Source organism: Muntiacus reevesi, chromosome 6 (assembly GCF_963930625.1).
Source record: "Muntiacus reevesi chromosome 6, mMunRee1.1, whole genome shotgun sequence".
NCBI lineage: Eukaryota > Metazoa > Chordata > Mammalia > Artiodactyla > Cervidae > Muntiacus > Muntiacus reevesi.
This window is the reverse complement of record NC_089254.1, coordinates 32,629,010-32,646,686: the sequence shown is the minus strand read 5'-3', so window position 1 is coordinate 32,646,686 and position 17,677 is coordinate 32,629,010. Positions and strand designations below refer to the sequence as shown.

Sequence of the window (17,677 nt, the reverse complement as noted above, 5' to 3'; positions counted from 1 at the left end):
TGTCTTACTCCTCCACCTTCTTTATGTTGTCAGGCCTTGGGGTGACATTATCTAACTTCAGCAAATGATCAACCTGGTTGCTATGTTGAAAATAGACTGTAGAAAACAAACTTATTATGAGGTTATCAAATTAATCCAAGTTATCCACACGGGGGATGCATGACAGGCTACTTACTACACAGCAGTAGTGGAAAGTAAGTTTAAGCTATGGATATGGAAAAAAAAAAAGTTAAAAACCAAAGGAAAAAAAAGTAAACACAAAAGGATTTCATGATGGATGTGTGGGGTGTAAGAAAAGTAGAGGGGTCAAGATGACTTTCAGATTACTGGCTTGAGCACCTAAGAATATTAAAATAATCTTATTAGGGGTCTTAAAATTGAGTAGCTATAAGAGGAGAAAATCAAGAGTCAAATCTTGACCAGGGCACACTTGAGAGGTCTTACTGGCTGTCAAAGTAGGAAGGTTGAATAGGCAGCTGGGTATGTGAATCTGGATTATAAATCTAGATATATGAGTCATATAAAAGTGTGAACTAGAGATATTTATGTTAGACATATGCACTATTAAAGACCATGAGAGTGGTTGTCAAGGGAGTAACTGTGGTCACAGTCCAGACTAGTCCACTCTGCCCTGGAGCACTCCAACATTAACTCGTGGAATCTTCAAGTTATCTCGACCCCATAAATCTGCAGCCCTTTCAGACAAAACATGAAAATCACTGTTTTGTATAAGATCCTGATTTTACTTATGAACAAATTGAAAAACAGAAGTGTAAGTTTATCCAACAGTTTATCCACTGTCAGAGAGCTAAGACTAAATGCCCCAGTTATCTGACTAATAATTAAAAGACTACTTTTAAAGCAAGAGGGAATAAGGCAGTAAGTGTTTCTTCAAATACCCAAAGAATAGATGTCTGTGCTTATTAAACATTTAATTATAGTCTTTCCCGTGCTTTAATTAAGCACAGACTTTGAAAACCTTTGGTGAAAAGACTCATAGTCCTGTGCAAATTCAAAACTATCAGATTGAGGGATTGTGAGCTGTGTGTATTCAGTGTTTCATCACACATTACCATTTCTTGTTAGTAACAGAACAAGAGAGGAAATAAAATTATGTTGTAATATCAGAGAAAATAATATACACAAATGCATAGTCAGTGATGGTTTATTTGAATTTTATAGAAATATATACTGAACTTATGGTAGACTCATGCTTGAAGTCCTGAATTCTCCTTTTATATATTAGATGAAAGCCTTCTGCTATAAAGTACTTTATCTTTGAATACAAAGATAAAACTCTCCAGATAAAATAACATTATATATTTATATGGAAGCTTTTATATTAAAGAATATTTTCCTCATTTATAAATAGCATCATTTTACATACTGTTGGATATCAACTGTTGTTAAGACACTCAGCATCACCAGCAGGCAATAATTCTCAGACTGTTTTTTAAAAAAATAACATTTAGTAAACATCCTATTTAGTAAGCTGGGATCCTAACTATATGGAGTATGTTTACTTTTTCCCCAGTCAGCAAAAGAGAAGATTTGTTGCAGTCTCAGGGCCATGGGGCTTGGACAGGAGGCCATTTTGCAGGCAAAGGAGAAGCTGGCGGAGGGGCCTCATCTGACCTTCTTGTTGCAGTGCAGGTTGCTGGTGAGGCCACACTTCCTGTGGCAGTGGACAGCGTGGGGGTGTAGGCAAATATAATACTTGCTGCAGATCATTTTGTTGCAGCTGTATTTCTGAGTGAGTTGGCAAAGGGAAGGCTCATCACGCTGCCTTGCACACAGAGCACCAAGCGCCAGGCAGGCTCTTTCTGGATATTGTGATCTGACAGAGAGATGTCCTCCTCCCGCTGTTTGCCTGCGGAAATCGGATGCTGCTCATCAGGCGGGTTGCCCTCCTTGTCTTGGATTTTGGCTTTGACATTGTCAGTGGTGTCACTGGACTCGACCTCAATGATGATGGTCCTGTCAGGGTCTTCACAGAGATCTGGATCTCTGCATCTTCTGCTTGGCTGCCTGTGGAAGAGAAAGGGAGGAGCAATATACACCCAACAAATTGTAAATAATAGTGTTATTTTCAGGAGTACCTACTTGGCTCTAGAAGAGTGATAGAAATGGATAGTTTTCATTGTCTATTGGGTAACTGTGTCATACTCCCTAAGTGCAATAAGCCTGCAACACAGGCTTTCTTCATGCAACATGGTTGCTTGTAAAGTTCCAAGATCAACATTAAGCTACTAAGGAAATAAATCAAGAATTATGTTTTTCTTCTATACTTTCAAATATGTTCCATAGGCTGTACATACAGTCAACCAAAGTGGAGTTGAAGCACATGACATGACTAAGCTTCTTCCTCGAATACTTCTCACGCAGCTCATCTAGGATGAAAATATTGTTTTCCTTGTTTTACAGATAAAATAAGTGAGGATAATAAAATATAAGCAATTTAGTTGTCTTTTTAAAATTACATAGCATTGGTAGTATAGAAAAAAATTGTCTATCTGGATCTTTAACTTATCTTGTCCTTTGCACTTATTCTTTTTTTTAAAATGGTGTTGCCACTTGTTATTTTTGATATGGAATATTCTGAATGTTTTCATTTAGTCCTATCATTTTATTATGAACATATTTTTGACATTTAGCATTGTGTCTGTGTGTGTATGTATGTGTGTGGGTATGTGTGAGAGAGACAAACAATAGGTTGGTCTCATGTGCCTTTAATTTTTTGTTAGTTTCTTTAATATTAATAAAAATATAGATACTTCTTAGATTAAAATCCTCATAATTTGTGAAATGAGTCAAAATTACTTGTCAAAGTTAATTTTACTAATATATTTACTGGAATATACAAAGCTTTCCTTATTGTATTGTAAACTATATATTTCTTTGTGTTTCTTTATGATGAATTTGGGTTTCACAGGTGGCACTAGTGGTGTAAAGACCCTGCCTGCAGCTGCAGGAGACATAAGAGACGCAGATTCCATCCCTGGGTTGGGATGATCCCTTGGAGGAAATGGCAACTCACTCCAGTATTCTTGCCTGGAGAATCCCATGGACAGAGGAACCTAATGGGCTCCATGTGGTCGCAGAGACTGGGACATGACTGAAATGACTTGACGTGCTCACATAATGAATTTATTTCTAAGTATTAGACTTATAAACCTACAGTACTCTGAAATCTAAAACAAGAATGTGAATAAAAGCCACTTTTTCTGTTCAAAAAAATAAGAAAATTCAAGATGGGAAAAGAACAGGCAGGAGAATGCTAAAAATAAGAAAAAGCAGTAGATCATAGTCATCATTTCAGATGACCAAAAAATATGGTAAAAATATAAAGTAAATAAAGCTTTTGCATTTACTTTTAGAGAAACTTTTATTATTTCTATCTTCCCTGAATTTCTGTGGCATTTTATTTCATCTCACTATCATAACATTCATATCTTAATACAGTTATATATATATATTAAATTCCTTTAGCTAGCCAAATTGCCTTCAAGTCAAAAACTGTATACCAAATCACTCACCATATTGTACAGCTGTTTTTTGTGTAAAGTAGGAATTCAGTATTGTCTGATGTTGTTCTTAATAAATTTGAAAATGAAAGAGTGAATAAGTGAATTTATCAATGAACTAATAGTTTCCACCAAGTGTTGATAGTGGTATGTGGTTAATAATTGACCATTACTGATTGTAGATTGCCAGCCTCAGCTGGGGCTCAGAGACACTGGGTAGTTCTGCGTCACTTTCTACCATGCCCTTCAATTCATTGTCCAACTTCCCCAAGCCTCTATTACACAGTGAATATTAAAGTCAGTAAACTGGAACATTCTTCACTTTCTTTCTTTCCCTCTATAGTCACAGTTTTGTAGTACCATCTTTCATTGTGTGAGTGCATACGTATACTTCAGTTTAGTTAATGCTCAATTGTCCATTGTCCTTACATTCATATCTCATATAGGTATAGCACAGTTGTAGTATGGACATTCTTATATCTCGTGTTCTTGGGCACGAGTTTAACTAGGCCATAGAGAGAAGGCAATGGCACCCCACTCCAGTACTCTTGCCTGGAAAATCCCATGGACAGAGGAGCCTGGTAGGCTGCAGTCCATGGGGTCACGAAGAGTCAGATAAGGCTGAGCAACTTCACTTTCCCTTTTCACTTTCCTGCATTGGAGAAGGAAATGGCAACCCCCTCCAGTGTTCTTGCCTGGAGAATCCCAGGGACAGCGGAGCCTGGTGGGCTGCCATCTGTGGGGTCGCACAGAGTCGGATACAACTGAAGCACTTTAGCAGCAGCAGCAGCATACCTAGCAGAGTTGGACGTGACTTAGCAACTGAGCAACAGCAGATAGCTGGCGGTTGGATTTCTGGGTCAGAGGATATGCACAACTTCAGCTTTGTTAGATAATGCCGAGTGGTTTTCCAAAACAACTGAACCCGTTTGCATGCCTACCAATGGAATGTGAATCACCAAATTGCTTTTCATCTTTGCCAATACTTGATAGTGTCTAATAATTTGTGAATTTTACCAATCTTGTGGTGTGGAAATTATCGTCTCTACTTTAAGTATGCAGTCCCCTGATCGCTAATAAAGGGCAGTATTTAAAAAAAAAAAAATACCCATTGATAATTCTGATTTCATCCTTTGTAGAGAAACTTTTCATAATTTTCTTCTGTCTTTTATTGCTATGCTGACATTCTTTATATAATCTTGATACTTAGCCTTTGTCAGTGTTAAATGTTGTAAATATATTTTGGCATTTGCATTTTACATACTCATTTATTCAGGGTTGTTTTGATGATTAATATTTTTTTATTTTAATTTAGTTCAGTGTTTAGTAATTCTCTTCCATTATCAAATTATCTGTAACTTGTCAAATTATGCCCTGTATTAGTTTAGGTAGTTATACATGACTCTTGGTATTTGATAAGGCAAATAATTCCCACATTTTCCCACTTCATTTAGTGATCACAAAATTTTCCTTATATTCCAAGTTAAAATTATTCTCTTTCAACTTGGATTTTTATTATTAATCTCTTTTAAGCTCTTTAGATTTAAAAAGCTAAATTTAAACTGAATTACCATAAACATGGCATATTTTTCTATATTTTGTTTGACAGTATTTTGTTCCAGATTTTTTCCATCTATTTTACCAATGAGCTTGAGAACCAGGTTGCATTATCAAGGTTATTCTGGCCTCATAATTGGTTTCTTTCTCTCTCTCCACTCTTTCTCTTTCCTATTTTCTGGAAAAAAAGGGAGGTTTGTTTATTTCTTAAATATGTAGAAGAATTCAACAGGGAAATATCTACGACAAGTGTTTTCTTGGTAGAAAATTCTAGGTTTTCTTTAAAAAATAATTTTTGCATTTTGGTTTCTTTATAATTACCTTTTCAGTCTTTCATTTAATCAATGTAAATTTGATTACATTTTATTTTGAGATTTATAAATTTTATCTATATGCTCAAGTTAGCTGAAATATAATTATTTAAATGGACTCATAAAAATTTTAATATCTAGAGTCGAAAACAGTGTCTAATATTTCTCATTCCTTGTGTGATTTATTCTTTCCTTTTCATTGTTGAGACCTAACATTTTATGAATTTTATTAATTTTACTCAGAGAATCATCTAATAGCTCTGTTAATCCTATTTGTTGTATATTTTCTATTTCCTGAGTTTCTCCTGTTATCTGTATTTTTTCTTTCCTTCTACCTTCTTTAACTTTCACTTGTTATTTTTTTCCTAATTTCATGAGATGGCTGCTTAACCCATTTTTTGTTAACTTTTTTTTTTTTTTTTGGTGCTTCCCTCTTGGCTCAGGTGGTAAAGAATCTACCTGCAAGGCAGGGGACTTGGTTTTGATACCTGGGCTGAAAAGATCCCTTGGAGAAGAGAATGTCTACCCATCCAGAATTCTAGCCTGGAGAAGCCCATGGACTGGGAAGCCTGGTATTCTGCAATCCATGGGGTCGCAAAGAGTTGGATATGACTGAGCAACTCACACTACACTACTAACACTTTCCTTTTTTGTAATATGTAGATTGTAAGCAGCAAGACCTGAAGCACATATTTTCTTTGTAAGAAAGTTGGTTTATATTTTTCAACCATAGGTTTTAATTTCTTTATGATACAATATCTTTTAGGCTATGTATTTCCTTCTATGTATGATTTTTGCTACATCCATAGTGTTTTGAAATATCTTTTTAATTGAGTGAAAATGTCTTTGAATTCCGTAGTGCTTTACAATCCTCAAAAGTTTCACACATGTGCTTACATCCTATGCTGCCCCTCCATCTTCCTTCTCTTCATTGGTAACCACTACTGTTCTCTATGTCTGTGTTTCTTTTTTATTTTATTCACTAGTTTGTTGTATTTTTTAGATTCCACATAAAAGTGGTAGCATACAGTATTTGTCTTTCCCTCTCTGACTTATTTCACTTAGCCTTATGCCTTTCAAGTTCATCCATGTTGCTGCAAAAGACAAATTTTATTTTTTATAGTTGAGTAGTTATTCCATGATATAGATGTAGATATATAGAAAAATATATACTACTTCTTTTTATCCATTCATCTGTTGAGGGACACCTAGGTTGCTTTCATACCTTGGCAATTGTAAATAATGCTTCTATGAACTATGTGGTGCATTTTTTTTTATACTAGTGTTGTTTTTTAAAATACATACTTGGGGATTTTGGGTTATATGTTCTATTTTTATAATTTTGAGTACTGTTTCCCTGGTGACTGCACCAGTTTACAGCACTACCAACAGTGTATCAGGGTTCACTTTACTCCACATCTTTGCCAACATTTGCTATTCGAGTTCTTTTTGATGGTAGCCATTCTGCCCAGTAGGTGGTTAGACTTCATTGTGGTTTTGACTTGCATATCTTTGATTAGTAATGTTGAGCATCTTTTCATATGCCTTTTGGCCCTCTGTATTTCCTCTTTAGAAAAATGTATATTCAGTTCTTCTGCCCAGTTTTAAAAATATCTTTTTCATTGTTGTAAATTTCAAAATATTTTCTAATTTCTAATGTGATATCTCTCTGATACATAGGTTGTTTAAAAGGTTAATACTTCCCTCAGTATTGGAGATTTTACAATTATCTTCTGATTGCTGATTTTTAGCTTACTTCTAAAATGTGCTGAGGATATACTATATATTACATTTTAAATTGATGATATTTATTTTATCTCACAGCATACTCTATAATAGTAAATTGTGCAGTATCACTTGAAAAAGAAGTGTACTCTGCTGTTAAATGTGGTATTTTCTACGTGGTTATTAAGTCAAATTATTTTTCATGTCTTCAGTAAACTTGTTGATTATTATTGACTTACTCTCTTAGTTACTAAGTTCTGTAAAAAAAAAAAACAACTTCTATGATAATGGAATTTTACATTTCTTCTGTTAGTTATACCAGTTTTTGCTTTCTTTATTATTAAGTGTAAAATCTAGTATTATTATAACTACTTAATAGTTTAACATTTAATTATTACTAAATATTCCATATTCTCAGCTGTTGTTGTTGTTCAGTCATTTGGTTGTGTCTGACTCTCTGTGACCTCATGGATTGCATAAGGCCAGGCTTCACTGTCTTTCACTATCTCCCTGAGTTTACTCAAACTCATGTCCATTGAGTCCATGATGCTATCCAACCATCTCATCCTCTATCACCCCCTTGTCCTCTTGCCCTCAGTCTTTCTCATCATCAGGTTCTTTTCCAATGAGTCAGCTTTTCACACCAGGTGGTCAAAGTATTGGAGCTTCAGCATCAGCCCTTCTAATGAATGTTCAGGGTTGATTTCCTTTAGGAAGGACTGGCTTGATCTCCTCCTTGCTGTTCAAGGGACTCTCAAGAGTCTTCTCTAGCACCACAGTTGGAAAGCATTAATTCTTCTGCCCTGAGCCTTCTTTATGGTCTACCTCTCAAATCCATACATGACCACTGGAAAAGCCATATCTTTGACTAGTTGGACTTTGGTGGCAAAGTGATGACTCTGTTTTTTAATTATGTAAGTTTGTCATAGCTTTACTTCCAAGGAGCGAACATCTTTTAATTTTATGGCTGCACTCACCATCCACAGTGGTTTGGGAGCCCAGGAAAAAAACTCTGTCACTGTTTCCACGTTTTCCCTTCCCTTGAAGTGATGGGAATGGATGCCATGATCTTAGCTTTTTCAATGTGGAGTTTTGAGCCAGGTTTTTCACTCTTGTCTTTCACCATCATTAAGAGGCATTTTCTGTCATTTGAGTGGTATCTTCTACGTATCTGAGGTTGTTGATACTTCTCCAAGCAATCTTGATTCCAGCTTGTCATTTATTTATTCTGGCATCTTGCATGATGTACTCTTCGTAGAAGTTAAGTAAGAGGGTGACAATGTAAAGCCTTGGTATACTCCTTTCCCAATTTTGAACCAGTCCGTTATTCCAAGTCTAGTTCTAACTGTTGCTTCTTTTCCCTCATATAGATTTCTCAGGAGATAGGTAAAGTGGTGGTTATCCCTATCTCTTTAAGAGTTTTCCATAGTTTGTTGTGATCCACACAGTTAAAGGCTATATGTAGTCACTGAAGCAAACGTAGATGTTTTCATGCAATTCCCTTGCTTTTTCTATGATCCATCAGATGTTCAGAGTTTGATCTCTGGTTCCTCTGCCTTTTCTAATCCCAGCTTTTACACCTGGGAATTCTTGGTTCATGTAGTACTGAAGCCTAGTTTGAAGCATTTTGAGTGAAACCTTACTAGTATGTGGAATGAGCCCAATTGTACAGTAGTTTGAACATTCTTTGGCATTGCATTTTTTGGGGAGTAGAATGAAAACTAACTTTTTCCATTCCTGTGGCCATGACTGAGTTTTCCAAATGTGCTGGCATGTTTGCAGCATTTTAACAGCATCATCTTTTAGGATTTGAAATAGCTCAGCTGGAATTCCATCACCTCCACTATCTTTGCCTATAGTAATGCTTCCTAATGCCCACTTGACTTCACAATCCAGGATGTCTGGCTCTAGGTGAGTGACATCATCATCGTGGTTATCTAGGTCATTAAGACCTTTTTTGTATAGTTCTTCTGTGTATTCTTGCCACCTCTTCTTAATCTCTTCTGCTTCTGCTAGGTCTTTCATGCCCATTCTTGCATGAAACATTCCCTTGATATCTCCAGTTTTCTTGAAAAGATGTCTAGTCTTTCCCCTATTGTTGTTTTCCTCTATTTCTTTGCTTTGTTTACTTAAGAAGGCCTATTTTTCTCTCCTTGCTCTTCTCATTTTACATACAACATTCTCAGTAGTATTTCTAAAGTCTAATTTGCTTGACATATGTATAGCTGAAACAACTTTGTTTTTGGTAGTGTCAGTCATCTCATTTTTCTTTCAAACATTTTGGGTTCTGATATTCATGATATGTCTTTCATAAGCAGTGTATTTTTAAAGCCAATCTGGTAGTTGACATATATGTTAAGTAATTATTCATGTATCTGATTTAAATCTACATTTTACTCCTTTTTTTTTTTTTCTAATTTTATAACATTTTCTATGTTCCTTTTCTGTCTTCTTATCCTCTACTAAGTTAATATTTTTAATTTTATCTTTACACTTTCATTTTCCTTTTTAACTCATTCATTATATATCCTTTCACTCTTATTTTTGTGGTTACTATAGAGATTACCACATTCTCTCTTGATTTGTTAGAATTTGAAGTGAATTAACTCTCAATATTTCACTGTGTAGGGATTTTTCCACAGTATTTTGACTTCAAGTATCCTGTCTCACCATTTTTAATTGATATATCAAATATAAGATACATTATAAGGTCCATGAGATATTTTTATTACTTTACAAAGTTAATATTCACATACTTACCCACATATTTACGCGTTTTGTTGATAATCATTTCTTCTGGCCTATCTTTGCTTTCACCGAAAGATTATGTTTCAGGATTATCTGTAAATTATGCCTCCTATGGGCTTCCCTGGTGGCTCAGACATTAAAGAATCCACCAGCAATGTGAGAGACCTGGCTTCCATCCCTGGGTTGGGAAGATCCCCTGGAGAAGGGAACAGCCACCCACCCCAGGACTGTTGCTTGGAGAATTCCATGGACGAGGAGCCTGGCAGGCTCCAGTCTACAGGGTCACAAAGAGTTGGACACGACTGACCAACTTTCACACACTGTGTCTGCTGCTAATAACTGTCTAATTTAGACCTTATCTAAAATTGTTTTTATATTGCATAGAGTAAGTGATCTATTTAGCAACAGTATATTTTAAGTATGCTATTTTGTTTCAAGTAATTGTTTCTTGTCTTATCCACTGTTTCTTTTGAAAAGACAAGTATTAGTCTTATTTTTCCTTTGAGGGTGTTACATTTCATGGTTGACCCTTGAACAACGTGGATTTGAACTGTATGGGTCCACTTAGACATGAATTTTGTTCAACAAATACATACTAAAGTTCTATGTGATTCACAGTTGGCTGAATTTGAGAATGCAGAAATGTTAATAGGTGGAGTCCAGCTGTAAACTCTATGTGGACTTTGGATTGTGCAATGGGTCAGCTCTTATTGTTCAACTATATTTGTATTTTGTTTTCCTTGTTGTTTCTTGTATTTCCTTCTTGTCTAAAGTCTTAAGCAGATTTATTATGATGTATCAAGTATGATATTATTATATATATCCTGTTTGGCCTTCTCAGTACTTTTTATATATTTAGCTTGATGTCTTTAATTTTGGAATGTCTAGCTCATTCTCTTCAGATATTTATTTTGATGATTCTCTCTTTCTTAAAGACCACGTCTTACACATATGTTACCATTTATCACTCCAGTATATTTTTAACTTTTATCTTTTTTTTTCTCTCTCTGTTTCAATGTGGATATTTTCTTAAGTCTTGCTATGAACTCAATGTTTGTGTTCCCTCAAATTTACATATTGAAGCCCCACCCTCCACTATGATGATATTTAAAGGTGGAGCCTTTGGGAAGTAATTAGATCATGAGGGTGGAGCCCTCATGAATGGGATGATCTCTTTCTGTGACTTGAGGATATAGCAGGAGGGTAGTCATCTGCAAACCAGGAGGAGGGTTCCCACCAAGAGCTGAATCTGCCTCTACCCTGGCCTTGGAATTCTTAGTCTCAGAACTGTGAGAAATAAGTTTGTCGTTTAACTGAAGTGAATGTCACTTTGTCATGTCCTACTCTTTGTGACCCCATAGACAATACAGTCCATGGAATTCTCCAGGCCAGAATACTGAAGTTGTTTAAGCCGCCCAGTAAATGATATTTTTGTTATAGCAGACCAAACTCATTACCATAGGACTAATTTTCCAATTTATTAAATTTTTAATCATGCCCAATCAGCTACTAACCTTCTCTACTGAGTGTTACCTTTTAGTTGTAGCATAGGAAAATCATAAAGTTATTACCTCTTTTCTTTTCTTTCCTATTTTTTTGTGTGCTTAGTCACTCAGTTGTGTCTGACTCTTTTCAACCCCATGGACTGTAGCCTATCAGGCTCCTTTGTCCATGGGATTTTTCAGGCAAAAATACTAGAGTGGGTTGCCATTTCCTCCTCCAGGGGAATCTGCCTGATTCAGGGATGAAATCCATGTCTCCTGTGTCTCCTGCATTTCAGGCAGATTTATTATCCTTTATAATTATCTATGGAGTAGCCATCATTGCTCAACAAAAGAGTCCAAAATGCAGTACTTGGATGCAGTCTCAAAAATGACAGAATGATCTCTGTTCGTTTCCAAGGCAAACCATTCAAAATCATGGTAATCCAAGCCTATGCCCCAACCAGTAACGCTGAAGAACCTGAACAGTTATATCAAGACCTACAAGACCTTTTAGAACTAACACCCAAAAAAGATGTCCTTTTCATTATTGTGAGGCTGTCACGGCTAATGCCACGGCAGGCAGCCTAGAGTAGGAGTAGGCCTGGTTTCCCGGGGTAACATAATTATCAGGCCTCCTGGAGCCAGCCAATCAACATATGCCTAGCCAGAAGAAAGGGAACCTATCAGGGGAAAGCTGAAAGCCCCACGTAGGGCCAACAAAAATTACCTTGCAACTGTGTAACCAATCCGCTTATGCCAACTACCCACTGTGTAACCAATCCAATTGCGCCAACTACCTGCTGCTTATTTTGACCTAATAAATACCGGAGAGAACTGGGGCTCAGGGCCTTTCGTCCTCACCCACCTGGTGAGGGCGGGAGGCCCTGGCTCGAGTCAGTAATAAATTCCCCTATTGTGAGTTGCATTGTTTTGAGGAGTCTTCTTTCCCAACCGGGGACTCGGACTACGAGCAGAAAAATTATAGGGGACTGGAATGCAAAGGTAAGAAGTCAAGAAACACTTGGAGTAACAGGCAAATTTGGCCTTGGAGTACAGAATGAAGCAGGGAAAAGGCTAATAGAGTTCTGCCAAGAGAACGCACTGGTCATAGCAAACACCCTCTTCCAACAACACAAGAGAAGACTCTACACATGGACATCACCAGATGGTCAACACTGAAATCAGACTGATTATATTCTTTGCAGCCAAAGATGGAGAAGCTGTATACAGTCAGCAAAAACAAGACCGGGAGCTGACTGTGGCTCAGATCATGAACTCCTTATTGCCAAATTCAGACTTAAACTGAAGATGGTAGGGATAACCACGAGACCATTCAGGTATGACCTAAATCAAATCCCTTATGACTATACAGTGGAAATGAGAAATAGATTTAAGGGACTAGATCTGATAGACAGAGTGCCTGATGAACTATGGACAGAGGTTCGTGACATTGTACAGGAGCCAGGGATCAAGACCATCCCCATGGAAAAGAAATGCAAAAAGGCAAACCGGTTGTCTGAGGAGGCCTTACAAATAGCTGTGAAAAGAAGAGAAGCAAAAAGCAAAGGAGAAAAGGAAATATATTCCCACTTGAATGCAGAGTTCCAAAGAATAGCCAGGAGAGATAAGAAAGCCTTCCTCAGTGATCAATACAAAGAAATAGAGGAAAGCAACAAATGGGAACGACTAGAGATCTCTTCAAGAAAATTAGATATACCAAGGGAACATTTCATGCAAAAATGGTCTCAATAAAGGACAAAAATGGTATGGACCTAACAGAAGCAGAAGATATTAATAAGAGGTGGCAATAATACACAGAAGAACTGTACAAAAAAGATCTTCATGACCCAGATAATCACAATGGTGTGAGCACTCACCGAGAAGCAGACATCCTGGAAGACATTCCTGGAATGTGAAGTGAAGTGGGCCTTAGGAAGCATCACTACAAACAAAGCTAGTGGAGGGGATGGAATTCCAGTAGAGCTATTTCAAATCCTGGAGGATGCTGCTGTGAAAGTGCTGCATGCAATATGCCAGCACATTTGGAAAACTCAGCAGTGGCCACAGGACTGGAAAAGGTCAGTTTTCATTCTAATCCCAAAGAAAGGCAATGCCAAAGAATGCTCAAACTACCGCACAATTGCACTCATCTCACATGCTGATAAAGTAATGCTCAAAATTTTCCAAGCCAGGCTTCAGCAATATGTGAACCGTGAACTTCCAGATGTTCAAGCTGGTTTTAGAAAAGGCAGAGGAACTAGAGATCACATTGCCAACATTTGCTGGATCATCGAAAAAGCAAGAGAGTTCCAGAAAAACATCTGTTTCTTCTTTATTGACTATGCCAAAGCCTTTGTGCGGATCACAATAAGCTGTGGAAAATTCTGAATGAGATGGGAATACCAGACCATCTGACCTGCCTCTTGAGAAACCTGTATGCAGGTCAGGAAGCAACAGTTAGAACTGGACATGGAAGAACAGACTGGTTCCAAATAGGAAAAGAAGTACATCAAGCCTGTATATTGTCACCCCGCTTATTTAACTTATATGCAGAGTACATCATGAGAAATGCTGGGCCATATGAAGCACAAGCTGGAAACAAGACTTCCAGGAAAAATATCAATAACCTCAGATATGCAGATGACACCACCCTTATCACAGAAAGTGAAGAGGAACTAAAAAGTCTGTTGATGAAAGTGAAAGAGGAGAGTGAAAAAGTTGACTTAAAGCTCAACATTCAGAAAACTAAGATCATGGCATCTGGTCCCATCACTTCATGGGAAATAGATGGAGAAACGGTGGAAACGGTCAGACTTTATTTTGGGGGGCTCCAAAATCACTGCAGATGGTGACTGCAGCCATGAAATTAAAAGACGCTTACTCCTTGGAAGGAAAGTTATGACCAACCTAGATAGCATATTAAAAAACAGAGACATTACTTTGCCAACAAAAGTCCATCTAGTCAAGGCTATGGTTTTTCCAGTGGTCATGTATCAGTGTGAGAGTTGGACTGTGAAGAAAGCTGAGTGCCGAAGAATTAATGCTTTTGAACTATGGTATTGGAGTAGACTCTTGAGAGTCCCTTGAACTGCAAGGGGATGCAACCAGTCCATCCTAAAGGAGATCAGACCTGGGTGTTCATTGGAAGGACTGATGCTGAAGCTGAAACTCCAGTACTTTGGCCCCCTCATTTGAAGAGTTGACTCATTGGAAATACCCTGGTGCTGTGAGGGATTGGGGGCAGGAGGAGAAGGGCACGACAGAGGATGAGATGGCTGGATGGCATCATTGACTCGATGGACATGAGTTTGAGTAAACTCCGGGAGTTGGTGATGGACAGGGAGCCCCGGTGTGCTGCGATTCATGGGGTCGCAAAGAGTCGGACACTACTGAGCAGCTGAACTGAACTGAATATTCTTATCAAGTAGTTTATTTCATGAATACTAATCATAGTTATTTTAAAGTCTTTATTTGATAATTCTAATATGTTTTTTCTCTTGTTAGTCTGTTTCTTTGTTATTCCTCATTTAAAATAGGAAAAAAAAACTTTAAAAAATTCATAGAGAATTCGCTCTTAATTTTGGGTTTCAGTTGATACAGGCATTTATCTTTCTATCTAAGTAAAACCAGAGGTTGAAATGATTTGAAGGTCAGCTTAAATCTTCATCTATTTTTGGTCTATCCCTACTCTTATGGTGAGAACTGTCAGATGTTCCAACTGAGGGATTTTTCCAGGGACTATCTTCCTTGGGTAACTGAAGTTCATAATTTGTTATATATTTCTTCATGAGATTTCTATTCTCAATCCACCATCAGTCTTTTTGAAACTGGCAAATACCTCAAGGGAAGAAGCTCTGCTAAATTTTGGGATCACCTCTCTGTGATTCCCTTCTATTCAAGTCTTTTCTGTCTTGAAAGGTATGTAAGGAAAATTTTTCAACTAATCAAGTATCTATTGCTTAAATATTTTAGCCAGTTTTCAAACATTGCTTTTTATTTGTTTTATGGGAGAATAGTTCTGAAACAAAAGAGACATCCATATTTATCTTGAATGTCTCCAATGTTATTACCCACTTTTTACTAAATCTGAGCTTTGTCTGTTTGGTACTCATGATCCACCATGCATGGTAGTTAACACTGCATTTACTTGTTACTGCAAATGCCATCAAGTTGAAAAACAGTTAAAGTAACAGTCTGTTTTTCACAGTTTTTCTTAATTTTTACCTTAAAAATATTTAATATACCTTAGTTCATTGGTGAAGTTAGCATTTTGCAGTGTATATTTTCCCTAGCTTATTTTTCCTGCCCTCTCATTCTTGGCAAGGGATTGTCAAGGTATACTTGTCATACAGCTGCAAACAATGGACAAGTGTAGTAATTACTTTATAAATAATATATTTTAAGAATAAATGATTACTCTGAAATATTAAAATAATAGCTACAATAGACAAAAATATTATTCAAAGTATTTGTATCTGTGGAGATATTTCTTGGCTTAAGGCAGGAAGTGACTTGTATAAAATTATGGAATTATAAAAGTATTAGAGCCATCTGTCAATTCCAGATTTATATGTCCAGTCTACTGGGTATGGAGATTTAACTTTAATAATTCACCTTCTTAATATATTTGGCTTTCTTTCAAATATGTGGTCCTCTTTTTAGTATTGTTACTTATTAATGTTTTCTTTTTTATGTTTTATTTAAGTGCTTATTTTTATCCTGCCTCTGAAGACTCCAATCTGTGAGGGTTGTATGGATCTCATTCTCCTTTTTATTCCTGCTGGGCTTCGTTCTTGCTAACATATTTTTCTTTGATTTTGCACTATTCAGTTGTCCTCTCAATCATTTGATTTTTTGTCAATTGTAATATTTTATGGTCTAGTTTGATTTATCTTCCTTCAGTGAGGATTTGAATATGCTTCAGTCAGATAAATCATGCCACTAACATCCAAGAACCCTTTAAATTTAATTTTAGTCCCACTTGTTTTCATAGCACCCACTGTGAATTTGGGCAGCCGGGTCCTTTGAAGGCAGGCCTTTAATCATGAATTCACAGATGAAATTTCTACACCCTTTCATAAGTATAAGAAAAAAGGAAATAATGAATATTTTTACTTTTCATTGAAAATTTTCTGATATAAGGTAATAAAAAGACTTATACTGGAATTGTAAAAGAGAGAGATAAGAAAATGTGTGAAGCAAAGTTAAGTGTCTTAAAGGCAATATAATCATAGGATGTTTCTGTTTTAAATATTTTCCCTGAAAATGCTTATATATACACGGGAAATGCTTCATTGTTTATGGAACCAATAACAAGATTTCAGATACATGTTGCACTTTGCTCCATAGTGTCTATTCCTAACAGAGATATGACACTGGGCAATAGACATCTCTGTTTTTTGAGATTCTTTAAACATAGGCATGCATAGAGAAATCGTCTTCCCAGGTGGCGCTAGTGGTAAAGAACCTGTTTGTCAAAGCAGGAGACATAAGCGATGCGGGTTTGATCCCTCGGTTGGGACTGAAGTGACTTAGCACACACACAGAACATAGAGAAATATATAAATGAAAATTTGTATATATGAAACATGTAGAAATGTAAATTATTGCAGGAAAAAGAAAGTACTTGACATGAAATCTTAAACTGGTTTTAAATATAAAAGGTTACAAATACAACAAATATTGACAAGCATTTAATTAACAAATCTAATTTAGAATGTCATTTTGGTTAGTTTTCATTGACGTTTGCATTATTGAGGCTGTAATGTCCTTAAATTTAATTATGTCAAATGAGACAAAGTACCTAATATGTAGGAAAAATAAATTTTATAATAGCAAAGTCATTTAATATTCTTCAAATTCACTGGTAGAAATACTGTCTTATTTCTTAACAGCCTTTTCCCTTAACCAACAACATATAAACTTTATATCTTACAAGATATAGAAATCTGTCAAGAAACCCAACAGGTTGCTTCAAAGTAAAAGTCTCGGACCTCAGAGATAAAATGGGACTCATCATAAACTCATTGAAAATAGTTTTCTGTAAAATGAATTTTAATTCACAGGCAGTTGTTATGTAAGCTTTGGCCATTCACCCACTGGCTGCAGGTCTTCCCTTCCTTGTTTGGTAAGGAACAGATATTAATTGAGATTTGAAGAATGTCACTGAATAACAAAATTCTACTTCTTGCTTGTAAAAAGTATTATACTACACATAGGTATCTTAACAATTCCGTGGCTGATAAGTTGGGGAAAAAAAAGACTGATGAGTTTATTTGCTTCAGCATCTGTTTGAGAAAGGCTAGGATAAATTTTTTTTTTTAGGATA

General features: G+C 36.4%; 1 pseudogene; it reads right to left on the bottom strand.

Moving 5' to 3' along the window:
* Nucleotides 1-1,626: 1,626 nt before the first annotated feature.
* Nucleotides 1,627-17,677, bottom strand: part of LOC136170298 (ubiquitin-ribosomal protein eL40 fusion protein-like) — a 33,831-nt pseudogene continuing 17,780 nt past the window's right edge.